Source organism: Phyllobates terribilis, unplaced genomic scaffold (assembly GCF_046119375.1).
Source record: "Phyllobates terribilis strain yellow unplaced genomic scaffold, ASM4611937v1 Scaffold_3__8_contigs__length_932513732, whole genome shotgun sequence".
In the NCBI taxonomy this organism is placed as follows: domain Eukaryota; kingdom Metazoa; phylum Chordata; class Amphibia; order Anura; family Dendrobatidae; genus Phyllobates; species Phyllobates terribilis.
In genome coordinates, this window is record NW_027362763.1 from 379,845,865 (window position 1) to 379,873,568 (window position 27,704).

The 27,704-nt window shown below is 42.4% G+C and overlaps 1 protein-coding gene across 1 annotated transcript in view; it reads right to left on the reverse strand.

The window, feature by feature from the left end:
- Positions 1-27,704, reverse strand: part of BMP5 (bone morphogenetic protein 5) — a 406,090-nt gene that overhangs the window by 128,288 nt on the left and 250,098 nt on the right. The window lies entirely within an intron of this gene.

The following is a 27,704-nucleotide window of genomic DNA, read 5'->3' on the forward strand; positions in this document are numbered from 1 at the left end:
ATAGCGCACACAGCAACAGCGGTGCCGTCTAACACGCAGCTGCAGCAGTGAGAAAATGGTGGCGACGGGGAAAATGGCTTGGTCTTATAGGGCAAGGACATTTGACATACACTGCTAATGACACATGCCCTTGCTTGTGTGAAAAAAAGCACTTCGCTCCGTGTGTGCGCTGCTGATAGCTGACAGATTTCACCTCCCCACTGTAAATGCGGGAAAGAGAAAAAAAAATGGAGATCTTCATTATTCCTGCAGAGATCCATCCCCTGCCCCTCCCCCCGCCCCGCTGTACACTCAAACTGCGTATTAACATTAATTTTCATCATTACTGAGAAAAAATCCAGTTATGATTTTGGTGCACGAACAGTTATCGAACATAACCTCGAACAGCCGAATTTTTCTCAAATCGTTCGTGTTCGCCGAACGGCTCGAACACCGCCCAAGACAGCTCGAATTTGAGATTGGCGAACAGTTCGAGTCGAACAACGCTCATCTCTACTCACTGCATCTAGATAGGTGCCTTGGGGGGTCTAGTTTCCAAAATGGGGTCACTTGTGGGGGAGATCCAATGTTTGGGCACACAGGGGCTCTCCAAACGCAACATGGTGTCTTCTAACAATTTGAGCCGACAATTTGTTAGCGGACACCATGTTGCATTTGGAGAGTCCCTGTGTGCCCAAACATTGGAGCTCACCCACAAGTGACCACATTTTGGAAACTAGACCCCCAAGGCACCTATATAGATGCATAGTGAGCACTTGGAACCCCCAGGTGCTTCACAAATTGATTCATAAAAATGAAAAAGTGGAAAAAAAAACACTTTTTTATTTTTATGGATTAATTTGTGAAGCACCTGGGGGTTCCAAGTGCTCACTACGCATCTAGATTGGTGCCTTGGGGGGTTTAGTTTCCAAAATGGGGTCACTTGTGCAGGAGCTCCACTGTTTAGGCACATCAGGGGCTCTCCAAACGCGACATGGTGTCCGCTAACAAATTGAATGGAAAATAGGCTCAAATTGTTAGCGGACACCATGTTGCGTTTGGAGTGCCCCTAATGTGCCTAAACAGTGGAGCTCCCCCACAATTGACCCCATTTTGGAAATTGACCCCCAAGGCACCTATCTAGATGCATAGTGAGCACTTGGAACCCCAAGGTGCTTCACAAATAGATCAGTAAAAACAAAAAAGTACTTTTTTTTTCACAAAAATTTTCTTTTAGCCTAAATTTTTTAGTTTTCACAATGGTAACAGGATAAAATGCATCCTAAAGTTTGTTGGGCAATTTCTCCTGAGTACACTGATACCTCATATGTGGTCATAAACCACTGTTTGGGCGCATGGCAGGGCTCAGAATGGAAGGAGCGCAATTTGACTTTTGGAGCTAATTTTCCATTCAAAAAGTGAAATGGCGCTCCTTCCCTTCTGAGCCCTGCCGTGTGCCCAAACAGTGGTTTATGACCACATATGAGGTATCCGTGTACTCAGGAGAAATTTACCAACAAATTTTATGATGCATTTTATCCTGTTACCCATGTGAAAATTAAAAAATTTAGGCTAAAAGAAAATTTTTGTTAGAAAAATTAAAATGTTCATTTTTTTCTTCCATGTTGCTTTAGTTCCTGTGATGCACCTGAAGGGTTAATAATCTTCTTGAATGTAGTTTTGAGTAGCTTGAGGGGTGCAGTTTTTGGAATGGTGTCACTTTTGGGTGTTTTCTGTCATGTACACCCCTCGAAGGGACTTCAAATGTGATGTGGTCACTAAAAAAATGGTTTTGTAAATTTTGCTGGAAAAAAGATAAATTGCTGATGAACTTTGAACCCTTCAAACTTCCTACCAAAATTCTTTTTTTTTCAAAAATTGTGCTGATGTAAAGTAGACATGTGGGAAATGTTATTTATTAACTATTTTGTGTCACATCACTCTCTGGTTTATTCTGGCAGAATAAAAAAAAAAAATTTGAAAATTGCGAAATTTTCTAAATTTTTCCCATATTTTTGTTTTTTTCACAAATAAACGCAAATATTATCGACGTAAATTTAATACTAACATGAAGCCCAACATGTCACGAAAAAACACTCTCAGAATCGCTTGGATCCGTTGAAGTGTTCCAGAGCTTTTACTTCGTAAAGGGACACTGGTCAGAATTGACAAAAATGCCAAGGTCTTTAGGGTCAAAATAGGCTGGGTCCTGAAGGGGCTATTTGGTTAGGGGCAAATGGATGGTAAGCAGTGGTAATCAGCAACCTATTTGACCACACACAGTTGTTTCACACTTTGTAGACTTTGTATATTTTATAAACGGTCCAAAAATATATATCTAATTTCCCAGCATCAATAGTACTGTCTAGCACTATAAAACACAGTGATCAGCCAGGAGATGTGTAACTGGCATGGCTATGCAGTGGCTGCAGCAGAAGCAGCACATTACTGAGTTAGAATGGGGCAAACAAGGAGATATGTGGCAGTTTAGGGCCATTAATGGCAGTCCAGGCAGCAGCAGTACAGCCTTATTATATAAAATATGGTGGGCAGCCAGGAGATATGTGGCTGGCATGGCTGTATAGTGGCTGTGTCAGGAGAAGCATCATATAGGGTTAAGACAGGGTAGGCATACATTTTTGGCACAATGATAATGTTTCATTCTTTTCTAAACTTTGTTGACTAACTTAGCCAACTCCAGACAAAATATGACATCAACCAGAAATTGGTAGGCACTGGCAGGGTTCATGTGACAGACAAAAAAAAAATCAAGAATAGCCTGCCAGTAATATCGATGTGGTGTGTATGTGTGTCCAATTTCACAATTTAAAGAGGTGTGTCAAAGCAAGCCTGCACAGGATAAATGTCTCAATTTACTTTAATAATTTATTTATACATTTTGGGAATATATCACATGAATTTCCTCTGGCCTAAAGGGACCACATAAAAACTAATGCCAGAAGGTAAGAACACTACCTAAAAATACTACAACAATCTGCAGTATAGATATTTGGTGTACTGTTGCCAAAATCGAGTATTAAAATAAGCAGGCAAAATGTTAAATGTTTGTAATTGTGTTTTTTTTCTCTTTTCTTTTCATTTTTTTAGATGTTTTTGGTTAAACATTTTCCTAACCTTAATAAAAAATTCTTAACCCTAAATAAAGATATCACTGTGTAGGTGGACGCACACAAAGTAATTTTCAGCAGCAGCCAACCAGTAGTATTGTAGTGCATACAATTGTTAAATGTAACTAGTCAAATTGTTGCAAAACCTTAACCTTTTATTTTACATTTATTTATTTAGCTATTTTTTTCCTAATTTTTAATCTTTTTAAATGTTTTATTTATTTTTAAATGTTTTTAAAAAATATTGATGATACTCTTTTCAGCTAAACTGAAATGTAAGAAAAAATGAAAATGCTAGGTTGCAAAGTTGCTATAAGTAGGTTCATGTCCGGAAACAAATATGCAGTAAAAGCAGGCAGTATGGTGGAGGGGGTTTACAGAATCTACATTTACAGAAGAACACTTTACAAACAAGTATTCAAAAAATAAGAGGAGACTTTTTATGTGAAAGGGGAAAAAAAAAAACTCACTGCTTTATAACTTTACAAAATATGATGGGACCAGAAAATCTAGGTAGCAAGCACTTTCAACTGGCCAGTGTGTTCAGGTCTCATATGTACACGTCTAAAATTAGACTATTAGAGCAGTGCAGCAGACTAAACATATTATCTTATCCAATACACACACTAGAGATGAGTAGATCTTATGAAACTCAAATTCACCAAGTTTGTCAAATTTTCTCAAAAAATTTGAGTTGTGGCAAATAAATTTGCGCATATGTCAATACTGGAAAACGTAAAAATGCTTAAAAAAATGCTTGGGGAGAGACAGAGAGAGAGAGTGTGAGAAAAAGAAAGAGAGAGAAAGAACCCTATTGATTGTAATAGCTTACATTCTGCAAAGAGAGAGAAAAATTACTCCACTAGTCATAAGAGCTTACACTCTATGAGAGAGGGAGGAAGAAACAGAGAGGGAGACAGAGGGAGTGAGGGAAAGAGAGAAAACCCTGATGACTATAAAAGCTTACACAATACAGAAGATAGAGGCTTACCCAGTGACTCTGAAGATAGAAAACGACACTGCTGTATAAACTGTTCTCCACTGAGAACTGCTGGTCTGTAATGACCAAGGTACGGAGAACATTAGCCCATTCTCTGACGTTTCAGGAGTTTGTGGAATCGTGTAGTCCGCTTTTTTTTATGTGAACATTAAATCAAAGATCTCACAGCGTTCCAATTATTGTGAAACTGCAAATTTTAGGAAATTCAACTTAAAATCGATCCTCTGTGGATTGATCCGCTTCTCTCTAGTGCATATTTTGGAGAATAAAAGATGTGTTTAAATTTCAGGATTACGAAGATTTCTCTTTTAATAAAAAAAAATTGGATTGTGCATCTCAAAATACAGAAATCACACTTTCAGTGACACACAAGCTTTGAGTTTAAAATTTTAAATGTTACTATTAAAGGTTTAATATTGACCCTTCTTGCTTGCACTATGTAAAAAAATATAAAAATGTAGGTATTAATGTCCAATTACTGCAGTTTATCGGAGATCAATCAATTCACAGTCACACTGAGCGACAATACTACTACAGCAGTTTCCTATAACCGTTGAATCTGGGATTTCTTTTCACAAATGGAGATTATCACTTCCATTTTCAATATGATACATTAGCACTGAAGTAGTACATCACAATCACATAAGGCCTTTTTCTATCCCTATGCTGTATACTCTGAGTGCTTTTATCTCTACACAGTGCAGGCATGAAGTGACATTCTTTGCCAGGCCCCTATCTTTTAAAATGGCTGTGATACCCACCTAATTGACTGAGCTAGACCATGTGAACTTATTGCTGCAGGACACTATGGGGAAGCCCACTTTATTATGCCCATTGAGCAGTGTGTGAAATGGCATTGGGCATATACAGTGCCTACAAGTAGTATTCAACCCCCTGCAGATTTAGCTGGTTTGATAAGATGCAAATAAGTTAGAGCCTTCAAACTGCAAACGAGAGTAGGTTTTATGAACAGAAGCATAAATCTTACAAACCAAAAAGTTATGTTGCTCAGTTGAATTTTATTAAATTTTAAACATAAAATTGTGGGTCAATTATTATACAACCCCTATGTTTAATATTTTGTGGAATAACCCTTGTTTGCAATTACAGCTAATAATCGTCTTTTATAAGACCTGATCAGGCCGGCACAGGTCTGTGGAGTTATCTTGGCCCACTCCTCCATGCAGATCTTCTCCAAGTTATCTAGGTTCTTTGGGTGTCTCATGTGGACTTTATTCTTGAGCTCCTTCCACAAGTTTTCAATTGGGTTAAGGTCAGGAGACTGACTAGGCCACTCCAACACCTTGACTTTTTCCCTCTTGAACCAGGCCTTGGTTTTCTTGGCTGTGTGCTTTGGGTCGTTGTCTTGTTGGAAGATGAAATTACGACCCATCTTAAGATCCTTGATGGAGGAGCGGAGGTTCTTGGCCAAAATCTCCAGGTAGGCCGTGCTATCCATCTTCCCATGGATGCGGACCAGATGGCCAGGCCCCTTGGCAGAGAAACAGCCCCACAGCATGATGCTGCCACCACCATGCTTGACTGTAGGGATGGTATTCTTGGGGTCGTATGCAGTGCCATCCAGTCTCCAAACGTCACGTGTGTGGTTGGCACCAAAGATCTCGATCTTGGTCTCATCAGACCATAGAACCTTGAACCAGTCTGTCTCAGAGTCCTCCAAGTGATCATGAGCAAACTGTAGACGAGCCTTGACATGACGCTTTGAAAGTAAAGGTACCTTACGGGCTCGTCTGGAACGGAGACCATTGCGGTGGAGTACGTTACTTATGGTATTGACTGAAACCAATGTCTCCACTGCCATGAGATCTTCCCGGAGCTCCTTCCTTGTTGTCCTTGGGTTAGCCTTGACTCTTCGGACAAGCCTGGCCTCGGCACGGGAGGACACTTTCAAAGGCTGTCCTGGCCATGGAAGGCTAACAGTAGTTCCATAAGCCTTCCACTTACGGATGATGCTCCCAACAGTGGAGACAGGTAGGCCCAACTCCTTGGAAAGGGTTTTGTACCCCTTGCCAGCCTTGTGACCCTCCACGATCTTGTCTCTGATGGCCTTGGAATGCTCCTTTGTCTTTCCCATGTTGACCATGTCTGAGTGCTGTTCACAAGTTTGGGGAGGGTCTTAAATAGTCAGAAAAGGCTGGCAAAAGAGATCTTTAATCCACACATGTGAAGCTCATTATTCTTGGTGCCTGAACTACTTCTTAATACTTTTGGGGGACCAAACAGAATTCTTGTGGTTTGAGGGGTTGAATAATAAATGACACTCTGAATTAACTTTTAACGTTTAAAAAAAAAAAAAAAAAATTTGCTGCAGTGCATTTCCCACTTCCAGGCTGATCTACAGTACAAATGTAACAATGCCAAGTTAATTCCGCATGTGTCAACCAGCTAAATCTGCAGGGGGTTGAATACTACTTGTAGGCACTGTACAGTTATATGAAAAAGTTTGGGCACCCCTATTAATCTTAAGCTTAATGTTTTATAAAAATTGGTGTTTTTGCAACAGCTATTTCAGTTTGATATATGTAATAACTGTTGGACACAGTAATGTTTCTGCCTTGAAATGAGGTTTATTGTACTAACAGAAAATGTGCAATCTGCATTCAAACAAATTTTGACAGGTGCATAAGTGTGGGCACCTCACCAGAAAATTGACATTAATATTTAGTAGATCCTCCTTTTGCAAAAATAACAGCCTCTAGTCACTTCCTGTAGCTTTTAATGATTTCCTGGATCCTGGATGAAGGTATTTTTGACCATTCCTCTTTACAGAACAATTCCAGTTCAGTTAAGTTTGATGGTCGCCGAGCATGGACAGCCCTCTTCAAATGATCCCACAGATGTTCAATGATATTCAGGTCTGGGGACTGGGATGGCCATTCCAGAACATTGTAATTGTTCCTCTGCATGAATGCCTGAGTAGATTTGGAGCGGTGTTTTGGATCATTGTCTTGCTGAAAGATCCATCCCCTGTGTAACTTCAACTTTGTCACTGATTCTTGAACATTATTGTTAAGAATCTGCTGATACTGAGTGGAATCCATGCGTCCCTCAACTTTAACAAGATTCCCGGTGCCAGCATTGGCCACACAGCCCCAAAGCATGATGGAACCTCCACCAAATTTTACTGTGGGTAGCAAGTGTATTTCTTGGAATGCTGTATTTTTTTACCGCCATGCATAACGCCTTTTTGGATGACCAAACAACTCAATCTTGGTTTCATCAGTCCACAGGACCTTCTTCTAAAAAGAAATTGGCTTCTCCAAATGTGCTTTTGCATACCTCAGCCGACTCTGTTTGTGGCGTGCTTGCAGAAACGGCTTCTTTCGCATCACTCTCCCATACAGCTTCTCCTTGTGCAAAGTGCGTTGTATAGTTGACCGATGCACAGTGACACCATCTGCAGCAAGTTGATGCTGCAGCTCTCTGGAGGTGATCTGAGGATTGTCTTTGACTGATCTCACCATTCTTCTTCTCTGCCTTTCTGATGTTTTTCTTGGCCTGCCACTTCTGGCCTTAACAAGAACTGTTCCTGTGTTCTTCCATTTCCTTACTATGTTCCTCACAGTGGAAAGTGACAGGTTAAATCTCTGAGACAGCTTTTGTATCCTTCCCCTGAACAACTATGTTGAATAATCTTTGTTTTCAGATCATTTGACAGCTGTTTTGAGGAGCCCATGATGCCACTCTTCAGAGGAGATTCAAACAGGAGAACAACTTGCAAGTGGCCACTTTAAGTAGCTTTTCTCATGATTGCATACACCTGGCTATGAAGTTCAAAGCTCAATGAGGTTACAAAACCCAAAAAAAGTGCTTTAGTAAGTCAGTAAAAAGTAGGTAGGAGTATTTAAAACAAGAAAATGATAAGGGTGCCCATACTTATGCACCTGTCAAATTTTGTTTGAATGCATATTGCACATTTTCTGTTAGTACAATAAACCTCATTTCAAGGCAGAAACATTACTGTGTCCAACAGTTATTACATATATCAAACTGAAATAGCTGTTGCAAAAATAACAATTTTTATAAAACATTAAGCTTAAGATTAATAGGGGTGCCCAAACTTTTCATATACCTGTATATATTTTATATACTGTATATTTTTTATGATGCTCATAAATTAAATTCCAGAGAGTGGAAGTTCTCATATAACAGCAAGCTTAAGGAAGTTTGTCTCAAACTCAATTCTCCACAGATCAATAAACTCATCTCCACTTGAGATCATTGTCCATTATCCAATAGTACTCAAGCTTCAGCATATTCATAAAAGTCATTAATTTTTCTGCTTGCATTTATTGGAACATAATTGAATCCATTGTGCTTTCCACACACCTCAGGTTTGAAATATGACTGGAAGCAAAGAAGACCCAGAGCATGTCTGAGCCACCCTTGAGGCAAGATGTTCTTTCAGCATGGGCTTTGTTCTTCCTTATCCAGACATCTCTCATGTAGACCCGAAAAATCCAGTATTATTTCTTCACTTCACAGAACAGAATCCTAAAAGTTCTCTGGCCTATTTATATGATTTTTAGAGTAAAAGAAGAGTTTTTTTTTTATTTTTAGGTCAGTTGAGGTGTACTTCATGGAGTTGAGGCATGGAGAACCTCAAGTTTACTATGTGCCTAAGGATATGTGCACATCCGCTCGGATTTGGCCCCAAAAACACAATGCAAACCTTATCCCAGCATTTTATATGGGATTTTGGAAGATCTGTGCACATGATCAGGAATTTTCCTGACAGGATTTCATGTGCGGAAAAAGAAGCAGCATGTCCATTCTTTGTGCGGATTTGCCTGCGTTTTTCCTATGCAATACATTGGAAAAAACGCATGGCAAATCCGCAGGCAGAAACGCACATAAAATGCATGTAAATGCAAAAAAACGCATCAAAAGCGCACAGAATTTCCACAGCGTTTTTGATGCCAAGAGGTGCAATAACTTGCCGAAACGCTGCAGAAATTTCTGCAAGCAATTCCTGATGGTGCGCACATAACCTTACTGTGGACGATTACACATCAGCCTCAGCTATTACCAAATTTTGCTGCAGGTCTTTTGTAGTTACTTAAGGGATTTTGACCACCTTTCCCCTCCTTTTACATTGAACTTGCAAACTCTATTTACAACTGAATGTCTAAAAATATTTAATGCCTTTGTTATCTTTTTGCATTCTCCTAGCTGGATTCAGACAGTCTATGATGTTTTTAGTTGGAAAAGGAGACCCGTGATCAATCCAGATATTGTGGTCCAAACACAGACTATGAAATACAGCTGTCTGAAATCGCCTTCTCTTGTTTGTGTAAGGCAATAATCTGTATTACATTTCTCATTAAAAGTGGCATTTTTTATGAATTTGGAGAAACAAGTTGTTATATTAGTTGTGTTGAGCTGTTTAAATCTTTCTTGTTTGATTGGTTTATTGCACACAGCAAATAGTTTGTAAACATTGCTAATAAACCTAAATTGCAATGGTTGTTGAATAATTTTATATTGTCTTTTGGAAGTAACTGCCCTTAAAAGTCTAATCTTTAGGCTATGTGCGTATTTGAAGCAGAAATTTCCTGAGCGTTTTAGCACCTCTTTGGCAGGAAAAATGCATGCAGATTTTACATGCATTTTTTGAGGCGTGTTTAATGTGTGTTTTTTTAAGCATTTTTTGAAGCATTTTTGTACATCAGTGAATGCTTTTTGAAGCTAAATAAAGTTATTTGGTGGGACATTGCTTAAACCTTGGATTACCATCAGAACTGGAGTGAATATATTGGTTAATTTGAATAATTAAAGAATGTATCTGTTGTATTTCAAATAAAGTGTTTACTCTGTGTCTGTGTGTTTATTTAACTCTTTACTTTAATTAAGTTTGGTCATGAATATGTCTGATTGACACCTTGTCATCACCAAACAAAAGAGCTAGGTGTCAGCTACTCCCATTCACCCAATCTTCATTAGTATTTCTATTCATGTAATTTATGCGGCTGCTGTGAGCTGCTCTTTTTAGCCTGTGAAGGTACCATTTGCAAACATGGTCCCTGGCCATAATTAACATCTCACAGCTGGTTCTTAACCGCTACATCCCCCGATCAGCACTCAGCAGTGATTTGGAAGGAGCATATTTTTGTTGCGTCCAAAATGCTGTGTTCTAATGCTGCACTTTTGTTGTCGGTACATGTGAATCCACCGCATATAATGACACTTCAATTGGTCAAAATATGAAGCGGAAACTAGAGTGTCAGCTACAGAAATTGACACGCTGCAGGTGAATTTGGGTACGTGACAATGGTCAGGAGCTGCTGCAGGTTTGACACTGCATGCTTATACAGCGTCAAACCCGCTGCATCCAGATGTTACAGCATAGTGGATGGGATCTCTAGAAATCCCATGTCCACTATGCGTAAATCAGAGGCTGCGAATCACCCGTGGACACTGACATGTGGCGCTAATATGCGCAACAGAAATTTGACGACTAGAAAGTGTTGAATGTGGTAAATCCGCATGGTTCAGTGTATACATGTGGATTTTCCTGCATTCAATAGAATGTAACATTTTGGACGCAGCAAAAAATATGCGTCCAAAGTGCTGCTACATCCAAATGAGGGGCACAGAGCCGAAAATGTAAAAAAAAAATGGCGCTGGGGGCTGATATTAGTAGGCGGGAAACAATGTTTCCTGGCTATTAATATTAGCCCACAGCTGTTTGTTTAGCTTTTACTGGCTAGATTACAGGGGGATCCCAGAAAAAAATTGATGTGGGGTCCCCCTATAAAATCTAACCAGAAAATGCTAAACAGACAGCTGCGCACTGATATTAATAGCCAGGGAAGGGGCCATGAATACTAGCCCCCTTCCCGGCTATTAATATCACCCCTCAGCAGTCCCAGAATATGCACCAAATCTGGTGCTTAGCCTTGCTCTTTCCACTGACCTGTAGCAGTGGCGAGTGAGGTAATGGGTTGGGGTTCACGTCAGCCTTGTATTGGTCATCTATAAGTCACCCCCATTATTAACTGCGTAGTAAAATGGACGCCGCCTTTTCAATAAAAACACGACCAGAATAAAGTAATGAAATAAAAAACACGGTTTAAAAAAAAATAAAAATTGTACGCCTCTGCGAAGCCATCGATCTCCTGAAAAAAATGTAAAATAACAAGCAACCATATTCCTCACCTGTCCGTCGTCAACGACACAGTCTACGTACTGCCGACGAGTGTCCCACGACTATCCATGACTTTTCTACAGCAGTGACATCAGCAATCAATGATGTCACTGCTGTAGAAGACAGCATTATATACTGACAGGGGTGTAAAATCACCCCTGTCAGTATACATAGCTGTGCAGGAGGTCACTAGGGTTCATCAGCTGAAAATCAGCTGTTCAGCCCAGGTGAGCTCTCACTGCCATCACCCTGGGAACTTTCTTCTGATCGCTGACATCTCCGCAGGTCCTGGCAGCTCAGTACACTGTGGGGAGCGAGCCGGGGACCAGGAGGACACTGGGGGCCGACAGACAGGTAAGTATAGAGGTTTTTTTTTATTTTTACTTTTTTTTTTACAGCACGTGGTAGCCAGCTGGCTGGGAAGACTACTGCGGGAGCGGCGGTCGGGATGAGAGGAGTTGTAGCCTCCTCTCCAACCTAGGTACCACCCGTACTGCGTTTTTGCTGTGAATTCGCAGCCATTGACTTTAATTGAAATGCAGCGAATCCACATATACCTGTGGGCTTACTGCATTTCAGTGGACCTCAATGGCCACAAATTCACTGCGGAATCGCAATAGAAATAGTCAGGCTGCGTTTTTTAAAGCAATGCGAATCCGGTGCAGAAATTTCCGCATCTTGTGCACAACACATCTGGATTTGCATTGCCATGCATGGCAAACCTATTAACAAGCATTTTTGCAGCGTTTCCACGGCGGGAAAACCGCCATGAAAACGCATCAAAAATGCTACGTATGCACATAGCCTTAATCAATGCTTGCCACTTGAAGGACATTTAGCCAAACCACATTCTTCTTTTAAAGCAAAAGATAATTATATGCAGACAGTGGTTTCATGGTGCTTAATAATTGTCAGAGCAGAGACCGGCACTCGTTGGCTGTGTGAGAAGCCAGCTTCTGTCTTCCAAAGGGAGAGGTGACTTTAATACCATTTTAATACAGAGCATGGATTAGCATATAAGTCTCTCCTACAACAGTCTGGCTGTGTTCACATAAAAAACAATACACCCTTGACCTCTATGAAAGGCATCCTAAGCAGACAAGCAGTACCCTAATCTGCACTGATGTGGGTCAAGTACCCTGAAACAGATGCCTACAATTGGTGTCTTCCCTCTTTGGAGAAGACTCCTGTGTAAACATATTAATTCATGTGGTTAGTAGTGATGAGCGAGCACTAAAATGCTCGGGTCGAGCAAATCGTAATGCCCAATATAAGTCAAAGGGAAACTCGAGCATTTTTCCGGTGGCCTCCCCGGAGGTCTGGAGAGGGCCTAAAAATTGGTCAAATCAATGGAAACAGTGCTCAAATGACATGGGAACAGCATGTGAAAGGACCCTGGAAGCATCTCTGACTCCCAGGTCACTTCTGTAAACAATGTTGTGAGAGATTACGCCACTTGTGCGGACTGACAATAAAACATACAAAAATGAAACAAAAATGGATTTTCCTGGAAAAAATGTTAAGAAACATTCTTTCCAGGGTAATGACTTATATAAGGCAAAATAAATAACCAAAAGCAAAAATTCCCCTACACACCTCGGGCTATGTTCACATGTAGAGTTTTTGATGCGTTTTTGCACTTTTGCATTTCTTTCAATGATGAAAAATACATTCACCAGTAAATGTAATTTTAACATTTTACTACCTTATCTGGCCATGTGGTGTGTGAGACATGATCTGACACATCTAGAATGAACACTCATTTCCATCTGAAAATAAAATCTAGCACCTGTCCCTAATTTAAAGGCAGCTAACAGAGTTATCAATAGGGAATAGAATATTTTTTTTCAGCACGGAGTATAATACAATAGTCCCTGACTAAATGCCTGTAAGACGCTATTCCTACTTCTATAGGTCATACAGGTTTTTTTGGTATGTTGCACCACCAAACTGTGAAGGAAAGCAAGCAACCCTGTCTGCTTTCATCAATTTCTAATTACAGATCACCATTCAAAATTATGGATTGGTCAACGAGTGCATGGAAAAAATCTATCAAATTGTGGATTGTTGTAGGGATGTATGCAACCAGAATGAACACTCATTTCCAGCTGAGAATACCATCAATCCAGCATGATTAATAGGGAATAGATTTTTTATTTCAACACAGAGTATAATAAAATAATCCCTGACTAGATGCCTGTAAGACGCTATCCCAACTGCTATAGGTCACCTGTATACGAATTTCAGATAAGAGAGGTAATATAGTACAATAAAAAATAGAGTTTATCCAGCTCCGAAGAGGTTTTTTTGGTACGTTGCGCCACCAAACTGTGAAGGAACGCAAGCAACCCTGTCTGCTTTCATCAATTTCTATTTACAGATCACCGTTCAAAATTATGAATCGGTCAATGAGTACATGGAAGATATCAAGTAATGCCCTGTGGAAGAGATGTATTCAACAACAATGAACAACACTCATATCCAGCTGATGACACCTTGCACCTGCCCCTATAGTAAATGCAGTTAACAGCGGTATCAATAGGGAATAGAATAGATTTTTTTTTCAGCAGCAGCAGTATGCAGTATAAGGCAATAATACCGGATTGGTGTAATATGCTATCCGTACTGCGATAGCTCACACATAAACAAAGTTCAGAGAAGAGAGGTAATATTGTAGAATATAGAATCTATCTGAATTGGCCTTCCCATTATTAAGGAGTGGGTCTCCTATACTGTTATTGCGTATATGTTATAATACCCCCAGTGGCACTAAAAACCATCTCTGACAAAACTCTAGTGGCCAGGACCTGAAAGGCTTAGAGAGACAGTTCATGTCACTTCTCCAGCTTGGATACTCAATAGTTGTAAGGCACAGAAGAATCACGGAGGACGCTAGTACGGTCACCAAGGTAGTCCTTCGGCATCTTCCAAAACTTTTCCCTCCTTGTCAAAGTAACCTACACATCAGGGCCTAGGCGCTAAGAGGGTCTGAGAAAACTGTCCCAGACCTTTGACAGCATTCCGCTGCCTCTGCTGCATCTGCTTTGTTTCTCCATCGCCTGTACTCCTTGGTTGTCCAAGACACTGTGACTTCAGCGTTGTCAGATGGGATTTTTTAAATAATTCTTCAACAAGGGCCATCTAATACTGCAACATACAACATAGGAGTGGGTCTCCTATAATGTTATTGCATATGCAGCAAGTTCAAGGGCTGCCAAAAATTAGGATGCTTTCCAATACCAATTTGAATAGACGTAGTGGAGGGCATCAGTTAAAAATGTATTGTACATTATTAAGGAGTTGGTCTCCTATACTGTTATTGCATATGCAGCAAGTTCAAGGGCTGCAAAAAATTAGGACACACTCCAATACCCCTTTGAAGACACATAGTGGAGGGCTTCATTAAAAAAATGTTCCCATTATAAAGGAGTGGGTCTCCTATACTGCTATTGCATATGCAGTGACTGCAAGAGCTGCCAAAAATTAGGATGCACTCCAATACCCCTTTGAAGAGATGTAGAGGAGAGCCTCATGAAAAAAAATGTTCCCATTATAAAGGAGTGTGTCTCCTATACTCTTATTGCATATGCAGTGACTGCAAGGGCTGACAAAAATTGTACGCACTCCAATACCCCTTTGAAGATATGTAGAGGAGGTCCTCATTAAGGAGTGGGTCTCCTATACCGGTAATGCCCATGTACTAAGTGTATGGGCTGAAAAACATTTACCCCTGGGGTATACATGAACACACTGTATAGCATGCAGAATGTTAGAAGTAGGCCTCTAAAAATATTTCCTACGGGCATCATAAACACCCTTAAAAAAATTATGTGGGTGTTGCATGATGGTCAGCCTGTTGATATGGTGGTGGAGGATGAGGAGAAGGAGGAGGGTGACATAAAATTGACAAAATGAAATGTATACCCATGTCTTGGTGTGAAGAGGTGCATGGGAGTAGACCCCCAAAAATAACCACTGGATTTGACTTTACGTTCCGTTGCTATCATCCGATGGTGCCGAGAAGTCTGGCCCAATCCAGACCTTGCTCATTTTGATAAGTGTCAACCTGTCAGCATTTTCAGTTGACAGGTGGATACGCCTTTCAGTTATAATACCCCCGACGGCACTAAAAACCCGCTCTGACAAAACTCTAGCGGCAGGGCAGGCCTGGATCTCCAAGGCGTAGAGAGACTAGCTTGGATTACCAATAGTTAAAAGACATAGAGGAATCACAGAGGACGCTGGTACTGTCGGCAAAGTACTCATTCAGCATCTTCCAAAATGTTCCCCTCCTTGCCAGAGTACCCCGCGCATCATGGCCTGGGCGCTGGGAGGGGCTGAGAAAACTGTCCCAGACCTTTGACAATGCTCCCCTGTCTCTACTGCATCTGGTTTGTGTCTCCCTCACCTGTACTCCTTGGTTTTCCAAGGAACTGTAACCTCTACCACCAGCGTTGTCAGTTGTGAATTTTTTTAATAATTCTTCAACAAGGGCCTTCTGGTACTGCAACATTTTATTAGACTTCTCCGCCATGGGAAGGAGAGAGAAGGTTCTCATTGTAGCGTGGGTCTACAATAGTGATTAGCGAATATGTTTGAAAAACGATTGCCAATTTCAAATTCGGCCCAAATATGACATATTCGGATTTGTGATCAGAAACCCAAGCATTTTTCTTAAAATCGGTAAAAGTGAAGGAAATTATTGCGTTGCAACTAAAGTATTTTTAGCACTTTGACTAAGATAGCGTTGGTGTATGACGAGTGGGTGGACATGTTTGATGAGGGGAGAGGCTGGGGAGAGCTCAGAGGAGCTCAGAGCAGCGGCATGCTTGTAATCTTTTTTTTTCCCTAACTTTATGTGTTCAAATTTGCGGCTAGCTAATCAGGGCACAGGAACCATCCACAATGTCCAGACACAAGGGCTTGTGCCATTGGCTGCTGAAATCACATGTCCCTCTCTATATAAAGAGCAGACATGTTGTTTTAGCACCATTTTTCGATTATAACAGGTCAGAGAGGCTACTATTGATGCTGCTCTTGGATTCGTTAGAGATTTTAGCTAGTTAGCTAGATGGTTGCTTCTAAGTCAGATAGTTTAGGTAGCTAGTGTCCTGTGTGGCTGTGAAATCGACCTTTCAGCAGATTTTTTTTTCTTGTGCCATTATTGAGGTCAACACAAAGTCAGCCGGGCACATTTCATAAAAGTCTGTTGTGCACTGCTTCTATTGTGCTCCATGCATGAGTACACCTTTTAAAATCTATTCTTTTCAGTTGCCAACGTAATACAGCAAGCCATAGTAGCCCACCTTGTCATTTTGTGGGGGTGAAATTCAGTTGTATGCAGAGCTACTGCAGAGTACAAAATCAATTTTTTTCAGTTGCTAATGTGATACAGCAAGACATAGTAGTCCACCTTGTCATTTTATGGGGGTGAAATTCAGCTGTATGCAGAGCTCCTGCAGAATACAAAAATCTATTTTTTCAGTTGCTAGCGTGATACAGCAAGTCATAGTAGCCCACCTTGTCATTTTGTTGCGGTGAAATTCAGCTGTATGCAGAGTAAAAAAAATCTATTTTTTTCTGTGAGTAACGTGACACAGCACGCCATAGGTCACCTTGTCATTTTGTGGCAGTGAAATTCAGCTGTGTGCAGAGCTGTTGCAGAGTAAAAAAACCTATTTTTTCAGTTGCTAACGTGATACAGCAAGCCATATCTCACCTTGTCATTTGTGGCAGTGAAATTCAGCTGTATGCAGAGCTCATGCAGAGTAAAACAAAAAAAATTTTCTGTGACAAACATGATACAGCAGGCTAGACCTGAGTTTGAAATTGTTTGGAGCATATTTTGTATGTTATACAGGCCTCATCCACACTAAAATAATACTTTCTTCTGTTACTAACGTGATACAGTAGAGGAGATTTCAGTTTTAAATTGTTTGAAGCAAATGTTCTGTTATACATTCCTCATGCGCACTAAAAAAATATTTTCTTCTGTTACTAACGTGATACAGTAGAGGAGATCTGTTTGAAATTGTTTGGAGCATATATGTTCTTTGTTATACAGGCCTCATCCACACTAAAAAATATTTTCTTCTGTTACTAACATGATCCAGTAGGGGAGATCTGAGTTTGAAATTGTTCGGAGCATATCTTGTATGTTATACAGGCCTCATCTACACTAAAAAAATACTTTCTTCTGTTAATGTGAAACAGCAAGCCACAGCAAGCCATATCTCACCTTGTCATTTAGTGCTGCTGAAATTTAGCTGTGTGCAGAGCTGCTGCACAGTACAATAAACTATTTTTTTCAGTTGCTAACTAGTGATGAGCGAGTATGTTTTGTTAAGCCTTTCGCCAAGTATGCTCGGGCCGATCACTGAGTAGTTACAGCTACTCGGTGTTATGTTTGAATCACTCCCGTGTGCATGATTTCCGCCTGTTTGACAGCTTTAATACATGTGAGGAATGTGTAAGAAATAGATATTCCTCACATGTATTAAAGCTGTCAAACAGTCGCAAATCATCCACATGGGAGTGATTCAAACATTACACTAAGCAGCTGTAACTACTCGGTGCTCGTCCCGAGCATACTCGGCGAAAGGGTTAACAAAACATACTCGCTCATCACTATTGCTAACTAGTAATGAGCGAGCATGCTCTCTACTGCTCGGTGCTCGCCCGAGCATCTCACTGCTCGAGATGCTCGCCGAGTATATCCGGGTTGCTCAGGCGGGAACTCGGGTCCCCTCCCTGCATGTTTGGCGCTCTTTAGAGAGCCAATGAACATGCAGTGATTGCCTGCCATGCACTGTAATGTCGTAGCCATGTTGGTTGTGGGCATTACAGTGATTGGCTGGCCGCACAGCATCATCAGGTCTATATCAGACCTGGCACCACCATGCTCGTCACAGTCACTCCGGATCAGACAGTGAAGGGAGAGCTGCTGCTGCTGTGTGGAGAGATTTGATTGTGTATTAGGTAGTGTAGGGAGAAAAACCGTACATTACACATATACATCTTAACAAAAAGTCTGTGACGCGAGTCACTACAGAAATAACAGTCTCAGAAGAGGAGAGAAGAGACTAATATTACTGAAAGAAATATTATGTAAGTGCCACTTACTAGATAAATAGAGGGAGGTCAAACAATCCAAAGTCAAGTCCAGGAAAATGGCGCAATACAACAAGGAGAAGTCAGAGACATAAGCCACTACACAAGCCGGGGTCAGGAAAACCAGAAAGACAAGGCAGTACACAGGGAGCAGACAAAAGAGTAGTCAGATAACAGGCAAATGGTCAAAATCCAGGTAAGGGAAAAGTCAGGCTGAGTCAGGCACAGAGCACAGAGAGATCAGTCCTACACAGGCAACGGCAAGTGTACAATTGACACTGGGTGAAGGAGCTAGCATGCTTAAGTAGAAGACTATTCAAGGGAAGTGAACACAGATGATTGCAGAAACGACCCAGCAAAATCAAAACAGACTGACAGCCTCCACACAATAGTAACATAGCAGACAAGGAAAGTGTGGAGACTGTGACACAGTCCTTCTGAGGACTAATCCATCTGCAGAGACATCAGGCAGGCAGGGTGTATAGGCAGGCAGTGTATATAGCAGACTGCAGTGCATATAGCACAAGAGGCTCCATTCCAATTCTGCCTTCTGCTGCTGTTAGATATTTCTATACAAAGGCCCAGGTCTCAGGGGCCAGGAATACTTTTCTTTGGATCTTAATCCTCATTATTTGCTTAAAAATCAATCCAGAGAACACCATACGTTGTCAGAAAATACTGCCATTTCTGGCCTCCATCAAAAATTTCCTTTAGTGTGTCAGTGAAGCAATTCACCGGAGTTTGTTGTTCAAACTACTTAACTATAGGCCAGGTATTTAAAACTCTGTTTTCTCCGTCACACGGATCACATATACATTGTCAGAAAATGCTGCCATTTCTGGCCTACATTAAAAATTTCCTTCAGTGTGTCAGTGAAGCAATTCACAGCAGTTTGCTGGTCAAACTACTTACCTACAGGCCAGGTATTTAAAGCTCTGTTTTCTCGATCACATGGATCACATATAAGTTCGCTCCAAACTCAGTCATTTGTAGTGAGCGTGGAAGATACTGTCCTCCATTTAAAATGGGCAAGGCACATGGCAAGGGATGGGGAACTGGACGTGATGGTAATGGTGCATGCAGAGGCCGAGGACAAGGCCGTGGGCAAGCTGAAATTGTGCCACAACAAACACCCACATTTTCTCGCCTGACCTTCCTGTCCCAATTTCTAGGGGACCGCAGCACACCACTATTGAACCCAGAGCAGTGTCAAAAGGTTGTTGGTTGGATAGCGGATAATGCTTCCAGTTACTTAGCCACCACCACCACCACCCTGTCTCAGTCGCCTTGAGTCTGGACCGCATATTCCTCACCCTGATCCTCCTTCCTCCCACCACGCTGAGTACCCAGAGACAACTGATCCCACACTTGGACACTCTGAAGAGCTGTTCACTTTTCCATTTATAGATTCAGGCCTCTTGCTCGGTCCACTTGAAGCAGGGCAACAGGAGATCGCGTGTAGCGTTGCCCAAATATTTGAGCAGCCACGGTCACATGAAGGCGACGGTGGGAAAGTGTCACAAGAGGTGGATGATGATGAGACACAATTGCCAGAAAGTCAGGAGGAGGACCAGGGTGCGGAAGTGGAAGACGAGGTGGTGGAAGATATAGTAACTGACCCAACCTGGCAGGAGGACATGCAGAGCGAGGACAGCAGCACATAGAGGGAGGGAGGCAGAGCACCCCAACAGGCAGGAAGAAGCAGTGTGGTGGCCGCAGACAGAAGGCAGGCAACCGTTCCCTGTAACACCAACACGAAGGAAGTTGCCAGTACAACTGTTAGGTCTTCCCGAGTCTGGTTGTTTTTAAAGACTCTGCTGATAACCCCAAAAAGTCCACTTGCACCACCTGCCAGGCCAGCATCAGCAGGGGTGGCAAAACGACCAGCCTGACCACCACCAGCATGATCAGGCACATGACAGCAAAGCACCCGACTTTGTGGGCCGAACCCCAGGGTCCAGGAACAGTGTCTGCGGGTGGCACCATTGCTTCTTCCACTGTTGTGCCTGCAAGCCAATCCCCTGTCCATGGTGCATGCGAAGACGCCTCCTGCCCTGCACCTGTCGTTGCACACTCTCAAGTAGCAGCATCAGGAAGCACGTCCATGTCCTTGTCCCAGCGCAGTGTTCAGTTGTCCATACCCCAGTCCTTGGAATGCAAGCGCAAATATGCAGCCAACACCCCACAGGCCACACTACTAAATTTTCACATTTCACAACTGCTTGCCCTCGAAATGTTGCCTCTTAGGTTCGTGGAGATGGAAGTATTCCGCAACCTGATGGCAGTGGCCGTCCCTCAGTACTCGGTCCCTAGCCGCCACTATTTCTCCCGGTGTGCCATCCCCACATTACACAAGCACGTGTCCCAAAACATTAGCCGTGCTCTCAACAACGCAGTTATCAGTAAAGTCCACCTAACCACGGACACGTGGACAAGTTCTGGTGGGCAGGGACGGTACATGTCGCTGACGGCACACTGGGTTAACATAGTGGAAGCCGGGACCCAGTCGGACCTTGGGACGGGACACGTCCTCCAGACACCAAGGATTGTGGGCCCTAGGTCAATCAGGGTTGCCCCCACGGTCTACAGCTCCTGTACCTTATCCTCCTCAGCCTCCTCCTCCTTTTCAGCTTCCATCTCTGAAATGACCACATCAGTCACAAGCTGGAAGCACTGCAACACTGCCTCGGCCAAGCGGCAACAGGCTGTGCTGAAGCTAATATGCTTAGGTGAAAAACCACACAATGCTGAAGAGTTGTGGACAGCTGTGAAATGGCAGGCAGATCTGTGGCTCACACCGCTGAACCTATAGCAATGCATGGTCATGTGTGACAATGGCCTGAACCTGGTGGCGGCTCTGAGGCGAGGTGAGCTCACACACATACCATGCCTGGCCCATGTGCTTAACCTCGTGGTTCAGTGGTTTCTCAAATCCTACCCAGAGCTGCCGGATCTGCTTGTTAAAGTATGCCGCCTGTGTGCCCATTTTAGAAAGTCAGCTACAGCTTCCGCCGCCCTTGCTGTGTTTCAGTGTTTCAGCAGCGTTTGCAGCTTCCGGCTCACAGACTGATGTGTGATGTCCCCACGCATTGGAACTCTACACTGCAGACGTTGGGAAGGATTTGTGAGCAGAAGAGGGCAGTTGTTGAGTACCAGCATCAACAAGGCCGTCGGTATTAAGTTCAGACTCCACACATAAGACCTCAGGAGTGGACATGGATGTCAGACATATGTACCATCCTCCAAAACTTTGAGGACTCCACCAAGATGGTGAGCAGTGATGACACCATAATTAGCATCACCTTCCCACTTCTCTGTCTTCTGAAACACTCTCTGCTCACAATCAAAGAGAATGCATTGCAGGTGGAGCACGATGAGATGGAGCAAGGAACCATACAGGGTGATTACACACATCCCAACGTGGATTGGGTGACAATGAGGAAGAGGAGGAGGAGGAGGAAGGACAGGAACTAGTTTCATGCACTATAGACGGTACTACCTGCACAGCTGTCATACCGTCTGTACAATGTGAATGGCCAGAGGACAGAGAGGAGGAGGAGGAGAGCATGGTCAGTCATCCTTTTGGTGAGGACACGGAAGTCTTGCCTGTTAGTAGTCTGGCACGCATGGCTGAGTTAATGTTATGCTGCCTTTCCCATGACCCTCGCGTTCTCAAAATTTTGGGTGACAGTCATTACTGGTTGGTGACAATTCTAGACCCACGCTACAAGGAGAACTTTATATCTCTTATTCCTGAGGCGGACAGGTCTACAAAAATGGGGCTGTACCAAAAGGCCCTTGTTGCGGGACTGTTAAAAAAATTCCCATCTGAAAACGCTGGCGGCAGAGGGCACACTTCGTTGGACAACCAAGGAGTACAGGCGAGAGAGACACAACTTCAATCCAGCAGAGGCAGGGGAACACTGTCAACATTCTGGGAGAGTTTTCTCAGACCCTCCCATCGCACAGGCACTGAGGCACGGGGTACTCTCACAAGGAGTGCAAAGTTTGGGAAGATGCTGAAGAAGTACCTTGCCAACCGTACCAACGTCCTCCGTAATTCTTCTGTGCCTTATAATTATTGGGTATCCAAGCTGGATACGTGGAATTAACTGGATCTCTATGCCTTGGAGATCCTGGCCTGCCCTGCTGCCAGCGTTTTATCAGAGCTAGTTTTTAGTGCCGCTGGTGGAATTATAACTGATGAGCGCATCCGCCTGTCAACTGAAAATGCTGACAGGCTGACTCTCATAAAAATGAACAAGGTTGGATTGGGCCAGACTTCTCAACACCACCGAATGATAGCAGCGTAACATAAACTCAAATCCAGTGTCTTTTCTAGGGAGGTGTATTATCATGCACCTTTTCACACCCACACATGGGATACGCTTCCTGATTTTGGCAGTGATGAAGATGTAGTGATCCAGAAACTCGTGAAAGTGACTTAAAAAATAGCCTTTATTTTGAAAAAATTAAAACCATGAGACCATGGTGCAAAGAAAAGCGTACAGAGGCTCAAGGTTTTAATTTTTTCAAAATAAAGGCTATTTTTTAAGTCACTTTGACGAGTTGCTGGATAACTACCTCTTCATGACTGCCTAGTGTCTCCCATACGGGGATCTTTACGATCCGAGCACCGTGCCTCATGAGAAAGTGGACCGAGCAGGCTGACCCAGGTGAGCTGAAATATTTTTTCTACATTGCTTCCTGATTTTGCTATTTGCTCTTGTTCTCCTCCTTCTCCTCATCCTCCACCACCATATCACCAGGATGACCGTGGTCCGTGATGCAACACCCACATAATTTTTTTAAAGGGTGTTTATGACGCCCGTAAAAACAAAATTTTTATACAGTATGTTCATGTATACCCCCCCAGGGGTAAATGTTTGTCATCCCATACACTTAGTGCATGGGCATTACAAGTATAGGAGGCCCGCTCATTTCTAATGGGAACATTTTTTTATGAGGCCCTCCTCCGTGTCTCTTCCAATGGTCATTGAAGTGCCTCCAAATTTTTGGCAGCCCATGCATTCACTGCATAGGTCAACACTATGGGAGACTCTTTCCTTTCTAATGGGAATTTGTTGTTACTGTGGCCCTGCTCTATGTGTCTTTAAATTCTTAGTGGGGTTTTTCCTAAAATTGGTCAGCCGTTGCACTCACTGCATACCCTATAACTGTATAGCAGACCCTCTCCTTTCTAATGGGAATTTGTCATTACTGTGGCTCTGCTCTATGTGTCTTTAATTTCTTAGTGGGGTTTTTCATAAATTTGGTCAGCCGTTGTACTCACTGCATACCATATAACTGTATAGCAGACTCTCTCTTTTCTAATGGGAATTTGTCGTTACTGTGGCGCTGCTCTATGTGTCTTTAATTTCTTAGTGGGGTTTTTTCTAAATTTGGTCAGCCGTTGGACTCACTGCATTCTCTATAACTGTATAGCAGACCCTCTCCTTTCTAATGGGAACATGTCATACCCTGTTACTGTGGCCTTGCTCCGTGTGCCTTTAACCCCTTTACAACCCATGACGTCTTAGTACGCACATTTGCGTACCCCCTGTTCAGTGAGGGCTGCTGCGCTGAGCCCTCACTGAACCGAGCACATGTCAGCTGATTCTTACAGCTGACATGTGCCCGCAACAGCAGCGCGTGGAATCGCGATCCACCCGCGGCTGTTAACATGTTAACGCGCGCTTCCGGGGAGCGCGTCATAAGCCCCGCCCATCGGCGACCCCGTCACGTGATCGCGGTTCACCGATGGGTGGGCATGACAACCCAGGGTCTGCAGCAGACGACTGTGGTTGTCATGATCTGGTCTTTATGAGCGCCACCTAGTGGTCGGCGCTCATAGCACAGGACCATTTCTGCTGCATGCAGGGGATCTGCTGGTCCCCTGTATGCAGCAGAGCAGATCAGACAACTGCTGCTTCTAGTCTCCTATGGAGACTATTGAAGCATGCAGTAAGTGAAAAAAAAAGTTTTTAAAAATATAAAAAAAATTTAAAAAATATAAAAGTTTAAATCACCCCCCCTTTCACCCCATTCAAAATAAAATATAAAAAAAAACCTACATAGACATATTTGGTATCGTCGCGTTCAGAATCTCCCCATCTATCAATATAAAAAAAGAATTAATCCGATCGGTAAACGGTGTAACGAGAAAAAAAATCTAAACGCCAGAATTACATTTTTTGGTCGCCGTAAAATTGCAATAAAATGCAATAACGGGTGATCAAAACCTCCGATCTACCCCAAAATGGTATCAATAAAAATGTCAGCCCGGCGCACAAAAAATAAGCCCTCAGCCAGCCCCAGATCACGGAAAATGGAGACGCTACAGGTCTCGGAAAATGGCGCTATTTTTTTTTTTCTTTATACCAAATTTTGGAATTTTTTTTCACAACTTAAATATAAAAGAACCTATACATGTTTGGTGTCTACAAACTCGTAATGACCTGGAGAATAATAATGGCAGGTCAGTTTTAGCATTCAGTGAATGTGATAGAAAAAAAAAAAAACAACTGTGGCATTGCACTTTTTTTGCAATTTTACCGCACTTGGAATTTTTTTCCCGTTTTGCCGTACAAGATATGGTAAAACTAGTAATGGCGTTGAAAAGTACAACTCGTCCCGCAAAAAATAAGCCCTCAAACGGCCATATTGACCAAAAAATAAAAACGCTATGGCTCTGGGAACAAGAGGAGCAAAAAACGAAAAAGCAAAAACGACAAAACCCAAGGTTGCGAAAGGGTTAAATTCTTAGTGGGGTTTTTCCTAAAATTGGTCAGCTGTTGAACTCACTGCATACCCTATAACTGTATAGCAGACTCTCTCCTTTCTAAAGGGAATTTGTCGTTACTGTGACCCTGCTCTATGTGTCTTTAATTTCTTAGAGGGGTTTTTCCGAAATCTGTTCAGCCATTGGACTCACTGCATACCCTATAACTGTATAGCAGTCCCTCTCCTTTCTAATGGGAACATGTTGTACCTTGTTACTGTGGCCCTGTTCTATGTGTCTTTAAAATTCTAAGTGGGGTTTTTCCTAAAATTCGTCAGCCGTTGGACTCACTGCATACCCTATAACTGTATAGCAGGTCCTCTCCTTTCTAATGGGAACATGTCGTACCATGTTACTGTGGCCCTGCTCTATGTGTCTTTAAATTCTTAGTGGGGTTTTTCCTAAAATTCGTCAGCCATTGGACTCACTACATACCCTATAACGGTATAGCAGACTCTCTCCTTTCTAATGGGAATTTGTCGATACTGTGGCCCTGCTCTATGTGTCTTTAATTTCTTAATGGGGTTTTTCCTAAATTTGTTCAGCCGTTGGACTCACTGCATACCCTGTAACTGTATAGCAGACTCTCTCCTTTCTAATGGGAACATGTTGTACCTTGTTACTGTGGCCCTGCTCTATGTGTCTTTAAATTCTTAGTGGGGTTTTTCCTAAAATTGGTCAGCCGTTGGACTCACTGCATACACTATAACTGTATAGCAGACCCTCTCCTTTCTAATGGGAACATGTCGCACCTTGTTATTGTGGCCCTGCTCTATGTGTCTTTAAATTCTTAGTGGGGTTTTTCATAAAATTCGTCTGCTATTGGACTCACTGCATACCCTATAACCGTATAGCAGTCCCTCTCCGTTCTAATGGGAATTTGTCGTTACTGTGGCCCTGCTCTATGTGTCTTTAATTTCTTAGTGGGGTTTTTCCTAAATTTGGTCAGCCGTTGGACTCACTGCTTACCCTATAACTGTATAGCAGACACTCTCCTTGTTACTGTGGCCCTGCTCTATGTGTCTTTAAATTCTTAGTGGGGTTTTTCCTAAAATTGGTCAGCTGTTGGACTCACTGCATACCCTATAACTGTATAGCAGACTCTCTCCTTTCTAATGGGAATTTGTCGTTACTGTGACCCTGCTCTATGTGTCTTTAATTTCTTAGAGGGGTTTTTCCGAAATCTGTTCAGCCATTGGACTCACTGCATACCCTATAACTGTATAGCAGGCCCTCTCCTTTCTAATGGGAACATGTCATACCATGTTACTGTGGCCCTGCTCTATGTGTCTTTAAATTCTAAGTGGGGTTTTTCCTAAAATTCGTCAGCCATAGGACTCACTACATACCCTATAACTGTATAGCAGACTCTCTCCTTTCTAATGGGAATTTGTCGTTACTGTGGCCCTGCTCTATGTGTCTTTAATTTCTTCGTGGGGTTTTTCCTAAATTTGATCAGCCGTTGGACTCACTGCATACCCTTTAACTGTATAGCAGACTCTCTCCTTTCTAATGGGAACATGTCGTACCTTGTTACTGTGGCCCTGCTCTATGTGTCTTTAAATTCTTAGTTGGGTTTTTCCTAAAATTGGTAAGCCGTTGGACTCACTGCATACCCTATAACTGTATAGCAGACTCTCTCCTTTCTAATTGGAATTTGTCATTACTGTGGCCCTGCTCTATGTGTCTTTAATTTCTTAGTGGGGTTTTTCCTAAATTTGGTCAGCCGTTGGACTCACTGCATACCCTGTAACTGTATAGCAGACTCTCTCCTTTCTAATGGGAACATGTCGTACCTTGATACTGTGGCCCTGCTCTATGTGTCTTTAAATTCTTAGTGGTGTTTTTCCTAAAATTGGTCAGCCGTTGGACTCCCTGCATACCCTTTAACTGTATAGCAGACTCTCTCCTTTCTAATGGGAATTTGTCGTTACTGTTGCCCTGCTCTATGTGTCTTTAATTTCTTAGAGAGGTTTTTCCGAAATCTGTTCAGCCGTTGGACTCACTGCATACCTTATAACTGTATAGCAGACCCTCTCCTTGTTACTGTGGCCCTGCTCTATGTGTCTTTAAATTCTTATTGAAGTTTTTTCTAAAATTCGTCAGCCGTTAGACTCACTGCATACCCTATAACTGTATAGCAGGCTTTCTCCTTTCTAATGGGAACATGTCGTACCTTGTTACTGTGGCCCTGCTCTATTTGTCTTTAAATTCTTAGTGGGATTTTTCCTAAAATTGGTCAGCAGTTGGACTCACTGCATACCCTATAACTGTGTAGCAGGCCCTCTCCTTTTTAATGGGAACATGTCGTACCTTGTTACTGTGGCCCTGCTCGATGTGTCTTTAAATTCTTAGTGGGGTTTTTCCCAAATTTTGGCAGCCCTTTCAGTCACAGCATAGGCATTACCACTATAGGAGACCCGCACCTTTGTAATGGGAATATTTTTTTTACTGAGACCCTCCTCTATGTCTCTTCAAAGGAGTATTGAGTTGCGTCCAAATTTTTGGCAGCCCTTGCAGTCACTGGATACGCAATAA